Below are 14,996 nucleotides of genomic sequence, written 5' to 3'. Positions count from 1 at the left end.
GACATTATCTTGAACAGAATTGTTAAATATAATGAAAAGGAAAGGTGAAAGTAAACAAACAGATCTGTTAACCACCTTTAAAAGCAAAATTTATAACAGCTGTTTACCTAATTTAAATTAAACCATATAAGTCACGTGATTTTTTTTTTTGGATCCATTATATCTATTTATACATGAGCGCTCCTTATAAATGAAATATGGACATACACACATACAGACATACAACACAAAACAGTGCATACATAACATAGAACAAATAAGACAATAGTAAATAAAGGCCTTGTAGCTATACCTAGGTGAAATCTCCATTGCAATGTTTAAAAACTTTACAGTTAAAAAAAAATAAAACACAGTCAAAAAATAAAACTGATCAGAAAGACATTAACCTAGGTTTGTATGAGCTCAAAAAGAAAGAGAAAATAAATAAATAAATAAATAAAATAGAACCTTATGATGTGGGAAAAATGTAATAATAAAATAGATATTGAAAAAGGCACCGTGGTAAATCACTGTTGTAGATGTAAGAATAGCCAAGCTGGAACTCTGGATATCAGGTGTTATGGATTTGAGTCAAATCATCTTCTTTTTCTGTAGAAATTGTTTTAGTTAATCTCTGTGGAATCCAAATTGGTTGCTGTTCCTCCTGTGGAAAAACACAGACGGAGCCCCGACTCCAGACTATTACTGGGTCCGGACCATTCCATTGTCCTGTTAGAATATCTTTCCAAAGTACCTTAGGCTTATGTACATTTTTCGGATACATATGTCTTTCCGCAGCACTAAGTCCTGATGAATCCAAATTTAGAAAGTTTAGAGTAAAAAGGGTTATTTTAAGTTTATCTTTGGGGGATATATACCCTTTTCCAATTCCTTCCTTTTGTTTTAATAAGTACATTTTAATAGTTTGATGAGCTCTTTCAACTATGCCTTGACGCTGTGGATTGTATGGAATTCCTGTTATATGAGTAATGCCAAATGATGAGCAAAATTGTTTAAAAGAGTTAGACGTATAACCAGGAGCGTTATCAGTTTTCAACTGTTTAGGAACACCCACAGTGGCAAAATTTTGTAAGCAATGAGCTATAACATCTTTAGTTTTTTCTCCGGCATGAAGGGAGCCCATTAAAAATCCAGAAGAAGTATCAACTGTAACATGTAAATATTTTAATTTTCCAAATTCTGGCAAGTGTGTAACGTCCATCTGCCAAATATGGTTAGGTATCAGTCCTCTAGGATTGACTCCAAGATTAACTTGTGGTAAAAATGTCACACAATTTTGACATTGTTTTATTATATGTCTGGCTTGTTCCTTAGTTATTTTAAAACGTTTTTGTAAGGTATTAGCATTGACATGGAACCTTTTATGAAAATTTATAGCTTCTTCTATTGTGGAGAAAATATGTATGTCATGTGTAGATTTATCTGCTAGTTCATTACCCAAACTAAGGGCTCCAGGCAACCCTGTATGTGCCCTGATATGTCCAATAAAGAATGGATCTTTTCTGTCCCAGATTAGAGTTTGTATAGCAGAAAACAAAGAGAAAACAGTAGAGGAAGGAGAAATCCTACCAGCATCTTCAAGGGATGCTATAGCATTAACTACATACTGGCTATCAGAGAATAAATTAAATACAGAATCTTTGAACATCATAAAAGCTTGTAATACTGCATTGAGCTCTACCTTTTGAGCTGATTGTTTGGGTACTAAAAATGTAAAAGTTTGACCAGGGGTAACTACCGCTGCTGTACCATTGTTTGACCCATCAGTGAATATATTTGGAGCATTCATGATAGGGTTTTTTTTTTTTTGTCATTTTAGGAAAAACTACAGGATGCTTAGACCAAAAGGACAACAAGGGATTAGATGGCAAGTGATTATCAAATGAGACACTAGATTTACACATGATTATTGCCCAAGTATTTAACTCATTAGCTAACTCATCAATTTGATCCATAGTATATGGAGTAATAATTTTATTGGGAGAAATCCCAAACACTCCCTTCGCTGCTTTTATCCCTTTGAGTATTAATTGTCCTACAGCCTCAGGATATCTAGTAAGAATAGTATTAGGGGAATACGATAAATGTATCCACAATAATGGACCTTCTTGCCAAAATACTCCTGTAGGAATATTTTTTGTTGGTAGTACAATAAATAATAAAGGCAAACTTATATCAATTCTATCCAAATGCATATTTTCCATATATGTTTCAATGATTTTTAATGCCTTTCTTGCTTCAGGCGTTAACATGCGGGGTGAATTTGGATCTGATGGACCTTTTAGGATATCAAATAAGGGTCCTAATTCTCCTGTTGGTATGCCTAGGTAAGGCCTTATCCAGTTTATGTCTCCCAATAATTTTTGAAAGTCATTAAGTGATTTGAGTTGATCTACTCGTATTTGAATTTTTGGTGGACGGACCATGGTTGAGGATAATAAAACTCCTAAATAATTAATTGGAAAATTTAATTGTACTTTATCTATTGCTATGTCTAGATTATAATTTTTTAGTAAGTTTGTAAGTGTGGCATAACATTCTAGCAATGTGTTCTTATCTTTATGTGCTAATAACACATCATCCATATAGTGAAATATTTGTAGTTCAGGATTTTGATTTCTAAGTGGCTGGATTGCTTTATTAACATAAATTTGACACATAGTCGGGCTGTTCGCCATCCCCTGGGGTAAAACTTTCCACTCATATCTCTGATCAGGACCTTCATGATTTAGTGCAGGGATAGTAAATGCAAAATGTGGACTATCCTCGGGATGAATTGGAATTGAAAAGAAACAATCCTTAATATCTATAGTTAACACATGCCAGGTTTTTGGTAAAGCAGACAATTGGGGAATCCCTGATTGAGCAGGTCCCATAATAACCATCTCATTATTAATGGCTCTTAAATCTTGTAATAATCTCCATTTACCAGATTTCCTTTTAATGACAAAAATGGGAGTATTATGGGGAGATACGGAAGGTTGTAAATGTCCTTCCGCTAATTGTTGTTTGACCAGATCATGGGCTGCTTGTATCTTTTCTTTAGTCAGGGGCCACTGAGGAACCCACACTGGTCTTTCTGATTTCCATGTAATTTTGATTGTCTCAGTGGCCCTTTTTGAAAACCCAATCCATGTTTATTTATTTCTTGATCTATTTGAATTGGTGCTATCATATCTTGATCTTGTTTCCTTAATCCTTTTTCTTTTCTAAAGCCTTGTTTAGCCCTACTAGTGGGCGCGTTAGAATTGACGTTATTTGTTAATGTCAATCCTAATTGATCTAGGACATCCCGTCCCCATAAATTTATGGGAAGATGGTCCAATACATAGGGCTGTATAGTTCCTTCACATCTTTCAGGATCCCTCCAATCTAATACCATAGCACTTCTATGGGGGTTAGTTGCCACTCCTAGGCCTCGAAGCGTTTGAGTGGCTTGTTGCAATGGCCAGTGCTTTGGCCATTCCTGACGAGATATGATGCTGAGGTCAGCACCTGTGTCCAGCAGCCCATTAAAATCATGTCCTTGAATATTTAATTTTAGCATTGGGCGAGAATCTAAATTTAAAGAAAGCATAGCCCAATCTACACCTGTAGAGCCTAATCCCTTGGAACCTCTTTCTACATTACAACTGGAAAATTCATCATGTAGGCTGGGTATTATTAATAACTGTGCTATTCTATCTCCTGATGAAATTACGGATATACCTCTTGGAGAACTGGCTATAATTTTTATTTCACCCTCATAATCGGGATCAATTACCCCAGGACTTATCATAAGTCCTTTTAGTGTAGAAGAACTGTGTCCTAATAATAAGCCTACTGTTTCTTGGGGAAGAGGTCCTTTTATTCCTGTGGGAATGATTTGAACTCCCATCTCTGGAGTTAATACTGCTCTGGCAGAGGCACAGATGTCCAACCCTGCGCTCCCTCTAGTTTGTCTGATGAGGGATCTGATGGATAATGCGTCCTGGGCACTACCTTGATGGTGCTGCTGGGTTCCTCCATTGCCCCGTATATTTGTGGCTTTGGGCCCCGGGGCATTGGGCCCTCCAATTCATTTTTTGGCAACGGGGCCTGATACCTTTCTCCACGATATTGTGGGTAGACACTTGGTCTTTGTCCATTTTTTGATTTCGGAATACCCTCTATGGTGGTTTGAGAACGGCATTCATTAGCCCAATGTCTCCCTCTATGGCATCGTGGGCAAATACCCGGGATTCTACTCCTTTGATACCTAGCTTTGTTAAACCCTCCTCCTATGGGGCAATTTCTTTTAAAATGTCCTTTCTGATTGCAATTATAGCATGTTTTTGGCTTGGTATCTAAAGCCTGTTTTACTTCAGCTGCCATGACTTGTCCTTGTTCATCAATGTCGCTACATAATTTAATATATGTGTTTAAATCTTCATGTTTCCACGGTCTAATGACCTCTTTGCAGCAACGATTTGCTTGGTCATAAGTCAGTTGTTTTATAAATGGCATTGCCTGTTCTGTATTTTCAAATGTCTTAGAGGCTGTTTCAATAAGTCTAGCTACAAAGTCAGCGTAGGGCTCATTAACTCCTTGTATTATCTTAGATAGTTGACCTTGTAAATCCCCTTGTCCCTTCAAAGTTTTCCATGCCTTAATTGCATTTATAGTGATCTGAGCGTATACGCCAGGATCATATCTAATCTGTTGCCTCTGACCCTCATAAGGTCCTTTTCCTAATAGCATTTGTGTATCTCTTTCAGGGTAACTTGCTGCTGCATTTCGCCTAGCTGTCTCCCTGCAAAATTCCTCATTGGCAATTTTCCATAATAAATATTGTCCTCCATTTAGCACAGAGTGACACACGCTAGCCCAATCTTCTGGTGTTAAGTCCCAGCTGGTAATAGATTCGACCATTCTAACTGTAAAGGGAGCCGCAGGCCCGTAGGTTTGTACAGCTTCCTTTAATTGCTTTACTATTTTGAAATCTAAGGCACGGTAAACTCGTTCCCTTTCTTCTCCCCGCTCAACTACAGGGCATGCTAACTTTTGGGGTCCTGCCTCAGGATTCCGTTCATCACCTATGGAAACTGAGGGCTGCTCAGCTACAGGTGAAGCTGTTGGTTGAATTACGCCCTCTGGTGATGGAATGGAGTTAGTACTAGCCTCCCTATCTGAGGGCCGTTTTTTCCCTAAGCTTGCCTTCTTCAAATTTTCTTCTGTCTGACTAGCTTGAGGGACCTTTTGTTTTGCTTGACTTAATAAGTTTTCTGCCATAGCCTGGACCTCTAACAATTTACTTAACAGTCTTTCGGTTTGTTTTTTACTAGATTCTAATCTACTATAAAGGTAACGTAACCCAATAAGGTAGGATAGAAGAAAGCCAAAACAGAATAAAACAGAAACGGAGAGGAGAAAAATGATTATATCAATTTTTTTCTTTCTCAGGGCCGAATAACTTAAAACCTTGAGCCAACCATTTTTCCCAATTCGCCTGAAAAAATTGTAAGGCTAGAGAGCCTGAAATAAAAGCAGAATAAATCAAAACAAAAATACCCATTCTGTCGCCTTTCCTTAGGGGCGAGCGATATCACTCACCTATAAATTTTGGGCGTTCCCTTACAAGGGCCCCCAAAATGCTGCAGGCTGGACGGCGGGGGCTGCGTGAGCCTTGGCTCCGCTCCTGCCCGCTGCTGTTTTCACCTGCCGCCTTCCTGCTGGGTGCTTTCGCGGGTCGCTGTCAGTGCACGCCGGCTTGCGATCCTGCAACCCGGCTGAGCACAAAAACCCAAGCCAGATGGAACTGAAACAAAGTTTTATTTTGTGAGAGGCCGTGTGCGTCCCCCTAACAAGCCGGTCCACACACACGTGTGTCCCTACCGGACATGGGGGGCTCCACTTCCCCCGGAACACCCTCCTACCATCCTTCCCCAACCAATGGGAACTCTCCGGGAGTCTTGTAACTTGAGTCCCCAAATGGGCCTAAGTGAACAGTAGGAGCCCAATTTCCATATGAATGTAATACTTTTGCAGTGGCTCCTAGCATTACATGTTTTTCTCATAAGCACTTAAGTGAGTGAGTGCACCACAAGGAAGTTACCACAGGAACATTGGGATACTCACTACTGCAGCTTAACCCAGCTGATGCTTCTGCACTTGGGTACAGAATTGGGTTTCTGTTTATACCCAGGGGTGTAGGAGGTGTACAAGACTCACATCCACAATAGAATACCAACAGCATCCTCTGGATACATGATAGACTCTGCCTCACAGTTGAATCAGAGTTGCAGAACATGAAGTGACTGGAGGAAATCAGTGGCCAGTGTACCCTGTTCCCTCAGTGACCATGGATAACTCAGTACCACAGGGCAGAAGGTAAGAAAACAAAGGCAGGAAAACCTGGCCTTGACTCAGGGGACCAGAGGCCATGGCCTACAACCAGCACCTTTCTTTCCCAGGAGGTGGGCTGCAGGAGGCATTGACAGCACTGGCGCTGTCAACGGTCAGAGCCCTGACTCGGCTGCAGCTCCTGGATGGCAGGTTTGGGGATATGCAAGACAAAGGAGCACTAAGCTCTGGCCAAGATGTCTGTGGAACAAACCACCCAATTGCTGTACTTATTCACTTCTGTGCACAAATCAAGAAAAAGACAGTTAAATTGCACATGCGGTGTGATCTCTTAGAATCATGATCAAAGAGGAGAACAGCAGCTCTCCTACAAAAAGAGGTTTTTGTAGATGTTAGAATCACCTAGTGACTGCAGGAGACTGGACACAGAAGGACTGGGCTGCAGAGAGAGCCACTATCTCAATGGGGTCTCAAGAGGCACACACTGGCTGGTCAGTTTGCTTCCTAGTCACTGTGCTTAGAAACATTTTACTAATACAAGGCTGTGATTACAATTCGAAGAGGAACTGCTCTGGCTGCTAGGGACCATCATGTCTTTTATTAAAAGCATTGTTCTGAAACCTTCTGACAGACACTAGGGCATTTTAGTGCTTCCTAGAAGGTGGCCACTGCCTCCTCAGCCTTGAGCATCTGAACTACAAACTGACCAGAGTTCCAGCCATGGTGACCCTCACTGTGAAGTTAAGAATCAAACTGCATGTCTAGCAATGGCTCCTGAGTGGACCACAGAAAGCTGCAGTTAGGAACACCCTCCGAAATCAAAAGACAATATTTTCCAAAAATATTTTTTACAGCAGTATAATTAATTTACAAAAAGCTACAAAAATCATATTTACCAGGACACATCTGTTAAATAAAAACATCATGTTAGTGTTCATTTGTGCAGGGCTATGGACAAGGATTCTGGTTCTTGCTCTTCTTAAAACAATAGACTATGCCCATTGGGGCCCAGTCTTGCAGGGCTGCAAAGAGGACAGAAGAGGCAAAACAGACCCTCCACACAGTGGCACCCTGCCCGCCCTGTGTCCCCCCAAACTTACTCCGGCATCACGCAATGTTCCTGGCAGCCCCATGGAGGCCGGTTGTAAACAGGGCTCAGCCTCCCCAGTCAGGGTGAGCAGTGATGACTCCTTTGAGCAGAGCATCCAGGCAGAAATAGAACCATTTCTGAATGAGGAAAGACAACATGAAAACCGAAAGTGTGACAGGTCTGTAGATAAGAAAGCAGACTCAAATGAAAATTTTGCCCAATCCACACTGAAATCCACCCAGGAGCCCCCTGTCATGCGCTGCCTGCCACAGTCTGATGGAGCCTGTTAGGAGTTTGTCTTCCATGAACTTTCAGGTGAGCAAAGATGAGTACAGCACCCAGAAGCCTCAGGCCTAAGGTTACCACAGAGCTGAGAACCTGGGCAGCACAAGGCCTGCAGTCCCCAAATCCCAGGCAGCCCAGAACAGGGGCACCGGCAATAAAAACTACGGGGCTGATGGAGGGGCAGCAGCTCCAGGACCCTGGACACCCAGCACAAGATCTCTACCTCCAGCAGCGATGATGGCATCCAAGAGGCCATCCAGCTGTGTCAGTTGGAGAAAACCAGAATAAAGGCCAGCAGAAATCTGCCACAAAGAGCCCAGCTCAGCAAGAAGGGGCTGAAAGTTGCTAGAAGCCTGGGAACCTCACTGAAAAGTGCCTTCTCTGAAGCTCCCAGAACACCCAGCAAGAGGAACTCAGCAGTCCCCAGGGACACAGACCTCATCCCAAGGAGCTTGGACTCTTACCACCTCTCTAAGTCACCAAAGGATGCCACAGCTTCTGCAACTCCAGGAAGCACCACCACCAGGAGGGAGTCTATGGAAGTGACCTTGGCAGGGCAGACACTTCTGCTTAGCTGATGTTCACTGAAGCAATCCGGGGTATTTCCAAGAACACCCGTGGAGGGCAGCAATGGACCTGCATTTGTGAGCACACTCTTCTGCTCCTAGAATGTGCCTTCCCATTTAATGGGAACAGCAGCTTTGTGGACCATTATGACAGCATAGAGCAGAAGATCCAGATGTTTCTGGCTCTGAAGGCACATTCAGGAAGCCTGCTGCTGAACTTGCAGAGATGCCTTTCCACTCATCTCTGGCGTCTCCTTCCATGGCCACTCACATCATCCCTTAAGACTCATTGATCATGTTCAGTAACAGGTGGAGGAGAGGAGAGTCTGGCCCCTTCCCTGGATGAAGCATGCACAGTCACCTTGAGGAGACTGTGCAGAAGTGCTCTACAATCTTATTTGCCTCAGGGCCTCAGGTATGATCATGGGCCTGAACTTGCTTAAGTGAAAGGATCCTCTTTGCTTAAGGGATATTTATAAACCTGTCTTCCAGAGATCCCTTCTAAGGTACCTGCTCCTCAGCTTTGTGTCTTGTGTGATTTTCAGCCCTACAAAATCTACTCAGGCTGATACCTGAGGCCAGGTTTCTCCAGTGCCTTTCTTAGGTGAGTCTTGTTCTATGTCCTGGGCTTCATTAAATGTCCTGGAGAGACACAGAGATCTGGCCCTCAGACTCAGGTTATAGTCCAGGGCATAAGATGGACTTTCCTGACTTCCAGTTCAATGCCTGACTCTTAATCTTCTGTTCTTAACCCCCACCCTGACCTCCTCTTTGTCTCTCCTGGGAAGCTCTATCCTCTGACCTGGAGTAGTACCTGTGCTGCTATTTGTTGATGGAGGAGACCAAGAGCTTGCCTTTCCCTCTAGATGACACCAAAAGCCTCTGTCACCTGCAATAATGTGGACAGGAGTGCTTCCTCACTGTGCCAGCTGCACCCTGTCCTGCACAGCACAGAGAGGTAGCTTCTGTCCCATGCATGAAGGGACACTGGTGTATTTCCTGTAACTGAGTCTTAGTATGAAAATCTGTCTCTCAGCCTTGTGTTTAATAGAAAGTGGAGCCTATTGAATAAACTATAGCTATTCTTTAGTGTATCCAGGGCTACAGAAATTTTTGTGACACTCTTTGGTGCATTTACCACCTTCACATTTTATGTAGGAATCAAGACTGATGCTTTCTTCTCCTCCAATAGCAGTAGTAGCAATGTCATCAGAACAGGTGTTGCTCTGGCACAGCAGGCCAACTGTGTGTATATCACCATCACCATCACCATCACCATCTTCTTTCTCCTCCTCATTATCACCTCTGCTACAACTATTTCACTCCAACACACAAATTTGCAGTGCATAGTGGAGGACTTCCCCATCAACTCAGTGTGTCCTTTCTTCAAACTGGGGAATTCCTTCCCATCTCTATGGGGGAAGTGTTCTCCCACCACACATAAAAACTACTATTTGTTGATCCCATTTTCCAAATTTCTCTAGAGGAAGGTCAAGACTCCAAGAATCATCTCACTCACTGAGATCTAGGGGAGACTTTTTTAAAATTAATGAGAGCCTTTCTGTTATTATATCATTTAATTTGAAAACAAAATTAAAAAGCCATACATGTAGATATAGTTGAGACCCAAGGAGACTCTATTGACAGGATAACTGAGAACATTTCTTTCAAACTAAGGAAATTATGCTAAACATAGGTATTGCTTTTGTTGTAGCAGGATTTGTACAGGTCATCTAGGGTCAGGGGAGGGCATGAGGCCAGGATGGGAGGCACAGCTGGGCACACACTTTATAATGATGCACACATATACATATATGCACACACTCAGATGCACACAAGGCCAGTGATGGTTTTATTATGTGCACAGGCTAGAAGAGAGTCCCTATGTCGTGAGTAGATGCTTTTATGTTACAGGGACCTGGTCCTAGTTCTAGAGCCATCCCCAGGATGTGTACAAGAAGACCTATAGCCAACTTCTTTGTTTTGTCCACTCTGTGATGAGTGTGTAATTTTTCTAGCTGCCTCACTAGACTTGATGCTGCTGTGACATCCAGATTCTGGGAGGAGCAACTTACCTATGCAGTAAGTATAAACATGGAAAACACAGCCTTAATAAGTTATGTCCTCTGACCTATTCAATTGGGCGAATGGTTGGAGAATCACCACCCTTAGAATCCAGGATCATGATCACTGAACAGATGTCTGCCCCTGATTTTCCTTTTGGTCAGGTTGTCTTTTGTGCCTATGCCCCAGCCTAGAAAATATCAAGACAGAATGGTCCTGCCACCCAAAAATCAACACCTCATCATTTTGAAAATTATTCATTTGTGGGTAAACCTAATTTAAGAAAGAAATGTTAAGGCTTACATAGTTTAGCAGCTAGGACTAAACTTAAGAAATACAGAATTAAGTAAGTCCTCAATGACTCTTCTATTATTCATTGACACCACATTTTTGAGTTTAGAATATCTTAACTGAAAAGCTACAAGAAAAAAAGTGATGCAAATATTTATAGAACATTTAAAATCAACACTCATGAGTGAGAAATTCAAACAAATAAAATATCTAACTTTGGAGTTAACTAATATTTATTCTATAATTTGAAAATGTAGGTAACACTATTAAAGGAAAAAACCTGATAGTAAATAAAATTAGGTAACAAAAAAATCCATCAGTTTTGATCTGTTTTTGATTTTGTGAGTAAAAGATCTTTTGGTTTGATACAAGTTGAGAAAACACTAGTGAGCAAATAAAATACATTTTTAAATTTATTTAAATCCAGCATGCATTCCTTGCTGTTCAACGGATGTTTTTAAATATACATGCTCCTTATTTTTTTCTTAAAAATAATTTTGTTTTTTCTCATTTTGCAGTTAATTTCAAATTTTTCTCAAATAAGTGATAAGAATTTCTACCAAATATATGCCTGCCAAGTACTGAGGGACATAAAAATATCATAGTTTTATTTTGTTTTGAAAACCTCAGGTTTCAGATTTCTCTAAATTGACAAGTCAAATTAACTTCGTGGAACCCTACCCTGCATACCAAAAATAGAGATCAAAGTGCTCCCTCACTCTATGCAGAACCCGCCCTCAGATCTAATGATTCACAATTTTTTTTTATGAAAACCATGACACTAATGTTACCAGCACATTAAGTCTCTCTAATCCAACTGCCAAAGAGATAATTTAAAGCAATCATAATCATCTATAAATATATTCAATTAAAGTTCTTTCTTTTCTCCAAGAAAAGGTTAAAACATTATTCACCTTTACTCTCCAAGAGATTGAAAACAGAATTACAAACATTACAATAAAAAAAAAGAAAGAAAGGAAGGAAGAGAGAGAGAAAGAAAAACTCCACCTAATAAAGATCTGCTAAAGGTAGTAATTTCTGGCAGCATATGTAATTTTTAAGCTCCATCTATCAAGGAACAAAATTGTGTTAATATGAAATGACATGAATGCCTTCTTCTTAAGGACACACCACAGAGGATAATTTATCCCTGAATTTCATAGTCAAGATTTTCCACATTAATAACATTATGACAGTTTTTACTAGTATATGACAAACTAAAAAAGTGCTTCCTATCATGATCCTGGTAATCCAAAAATTTTTAAAAAATACTTTATTGTAAACATCACACTGGACAAAGTGTTTTCACTTTTAGTTTGAAATCATACATTTAGAATGGGCAGATGTTTATTTTCCACTCTTGTAGTGCTACTTTTATAAAGACTTTTGTGCTTTACTTAGAATGTTGAGATCATTTCAAAGTGATCCATGATGAGTTTGCTTTCATATAATGTTCTATTTAATGTGCATAAAAGCCTTAATTACCCAATTATGTTTTACTGATTAACTTTAACATTTCATACAAATTTATGATAAATAGATCATTTTTCTCTAAAGTCAGGTGAACCAGAAAAAAAATGCAATCAATTAATTTGGAAGAAAAATGAATAAATTAATATTTTCATGTATTCATTTACAACAAAAGTATTTTCAAAATGCTTGGGAATAAATCTTATCCCAGCTAGTCAACCATCTTATACTGCAGAGCTGCCAATTTACATATATCTCTGATGCTCAGGTACAGGCAGTGTCAGAGAATAGATAATTTGGTAAGACTTTGACATCAAACTTCATATACTACAAAGATAACACTCAATATAAACTTGACAATTTGCAAAAATTTTTTGTCTTACACTCATGCAAATTTGTTAATTATATCATGAAAATATGCATGAAAGCACTTTATTGTTAATCTATATACTTGAAAGCAACTACAATCACTCCTTGAAGGCCATACAGGCTAAGTAGCTGAAAACCAGTCAGACCCCACTGTGTTCGGAACCCTGAGATTGGTAGGGGCGGGGAGGGCAGCCTGTTCAGGGCATGTCTGCAACGAGCGCCATCTGGAGGAAACCAGCCGCCACAGCGCTTTCAGTAGCTAGGAGCAGCAAGGCTGAGATGCCGAGGGCCAAGTAGGCAATCCTGCAACACTGTTGCCTTCCACTGACCCTTTCTCAGCTGCACAAGGGCTGCAGGGGAGGCTTGGGCAACCTCCATGAGAGTAAGAAAAATGCAAGTGCAGTTCTCTGCCTGGCTTTTGAGCTAATCATTAAAGAAATTTTGAGTTTTTCTAAGACAGATGGGATTCTACTAAAAAACTTGTTTTGATACCTGTTGGTGAACTAGAAAATCTGGACTGGGAATTAGCTGTGTTAGGTGATCCTTGTCAAAGATAGGAATTAAGTGTTTTTGTTGTTGTTGTTTTAGGCTCTTTTATCTTAACCTTGTTCTAAACAGATGTTCTAAAATTAATAAACATACACTTTATTCCTGGATCTACCTGTTTAGCAATAATGGGAGATCAGAAGATCATATGCCACCCATTTTTTCCCTGATATTGACTCCCACAGTCTTCCTCCTGGTTCTAAATTTTGTTTGACAGCAGATGATTTTCAGGAGATTTATTCAATAATGCAGCAGGTGGCACTATATTGCCCCCCTTTTCTGCATAGGCACAGCTCACAATGTAATTGACTATATTGATACAATATGAAACACATTCAAGCCAGGTGAATTTTGATAAATCTTGATTCTCTGCTGTACCACTTTGAAAATTTGGCAAAGAATTTTCCATAGAATTGAGCTATGAGGATATAAACAATGTTGTTCTTCAAAATAGATTCCAGGTACAGGTGGACAAAGAATCCGTATTGTCAATATAGACTGTGAAGGATTTCTCTATGATGAAATACTATCATGAATGTGTCTTATTTGTAGTTCATAAGCCACAATAATGGTTTTACGTTATATAACTCAGAAAAGTTTAATAAGAACAAATGCTGAGATAAACAACTCAAAATCAACTATCAGTGATTACAAGACATCGAATAAGTGGTGTCTTCTTATTCCTAATGTAAAGGTTAAATTTAAGTTTTTCTCTCCTGTTAAGTTTAAGTTTTGCTTTTCTGTGAGATTAAATTCTGTTTTCCTGGAACCCAAAACATGTTAAAAACAGTTACTTATGTCAAAATGTACCCTGACCAAACACCCCCTGACAAAACGCATTATTATTCTCTAATGGTTATTTTGTAACAATCCCACTCTTGCATCCTAACTGCCATATGAGCTTCCCTGTTTAAACACTGAATAAAAACTCTGCTTAAGCTGTACTTGGGGCTCCAGTTTCTTTCAGGAGAGCTCTGGGCCCCAGCATGCTGGTTTCGCCCCCCAATGAACCCTTTGCTTTTGCATGAGACAAGTCTCTTGGTGGTCTCTTCCTCTGACATTTGCCCGACCCTAACATTTTGGGGCTCGTCCAAGATCCGGCAGCAGCGAATGAAAGACCCCAACGGACATCTCTCAGGGTAAGTAAGGCACCTTCTTTTTGTTTTGATTTTGTTTTCTTTGTGGCGATCACTCAGGACTTTCAGTTTTAGGGCTTGCAAGGTGGCTGTCGGCGGAGAGCATAAGTTCTCCCCAGTGCTGGTGGACAGACGTGTCCAGAAGCCATAGACCACGTCCCCAAGGGACACCTTGGTGGACTCAGGAAATCGAAGGACAGAAGTGCCCCCAATGCGTGGGACGGAAGAGCCCTCAGCTCAGGTGTATTTTGCCACTGATTCAGACTCACTGACTCTGTTGCCAGCCTGTCAGGTTCTGCCAGCTACTCAGTTTTGGTTTCTGTTTCAAACTTGTGGTGGACGTCTATTGTTTGTCTTTATTGTCTGTGTCATTACTTTTACTGTATGCATATCTCTCATTATGGGACAAGGTACCTCAACTCCCCTGTCTTTGACCCTTGATCATTGGACTAAAGTCCGCTCAAGGGTCCAGAATTTTTCTTTTTCAGTGAAATGCCAGACCTGGCAGACTCTCTGTACATCAGAATGGCCCACTCTCGAAGTCGGATGGCCTCCAAATGAATCCTTCCACCTCCCTCTAATCCAAAAAGTCAAAGATATTGTCGTCCAGCCGGGGCCACATAGTCATCCAGATCAATAGCCATATATTCTTACTTGACAGGACCTCTGTGAATCTCCCCCTTCATGGGTGAAATCTTTTCTTGTACCTGCCTCCACCTCTACTCCCACCATTCTGTTCCTCAAACCTTCCGCTCCTTCCCCTCCTCCTCCTCTTCTTCCCTCCATTCTCCCTGAATCCCAAGATCTAAACCTTACTAGATTCCCCTCCTCCACCCCCATATCCCATGCCTGTCAACC

General features: G+C 40.7%; 1 pseudogene; it reads left to right on the top strand.

Moving 5' to 3' along the window:
* The first annotated feature begins 10,146 nt into the window (after positions 1-10,146).
* On the top strand, positions 10,147-13,571 carry LOC144368109 (carnosine N-methyltransferase-like; annotated as a pseudogene).
* Positions 13,572-14,996: the final 1,425 nt, after the last annotated feature.

The sequence above is a fragment of the Ictidomys tridecemlineatus genome, chromosome 2 (genome assembly GCF_052094955.1).
Source record: "Ictidomys tridecemlineatus isolate mIctTri1 chromosome 2, mIctTri1.hap1, whole genome shotgun sequence".
Lineage (NCBI taxonomy): Eukaryota > Metazoa > Chordata > Mammalia > Rodentia > Sciuridae > Ictidomys > Ictidomys tridecemlineatus.
This window is presented reverse-complemented; position numbering and strand designations above follow the sequence as displayed.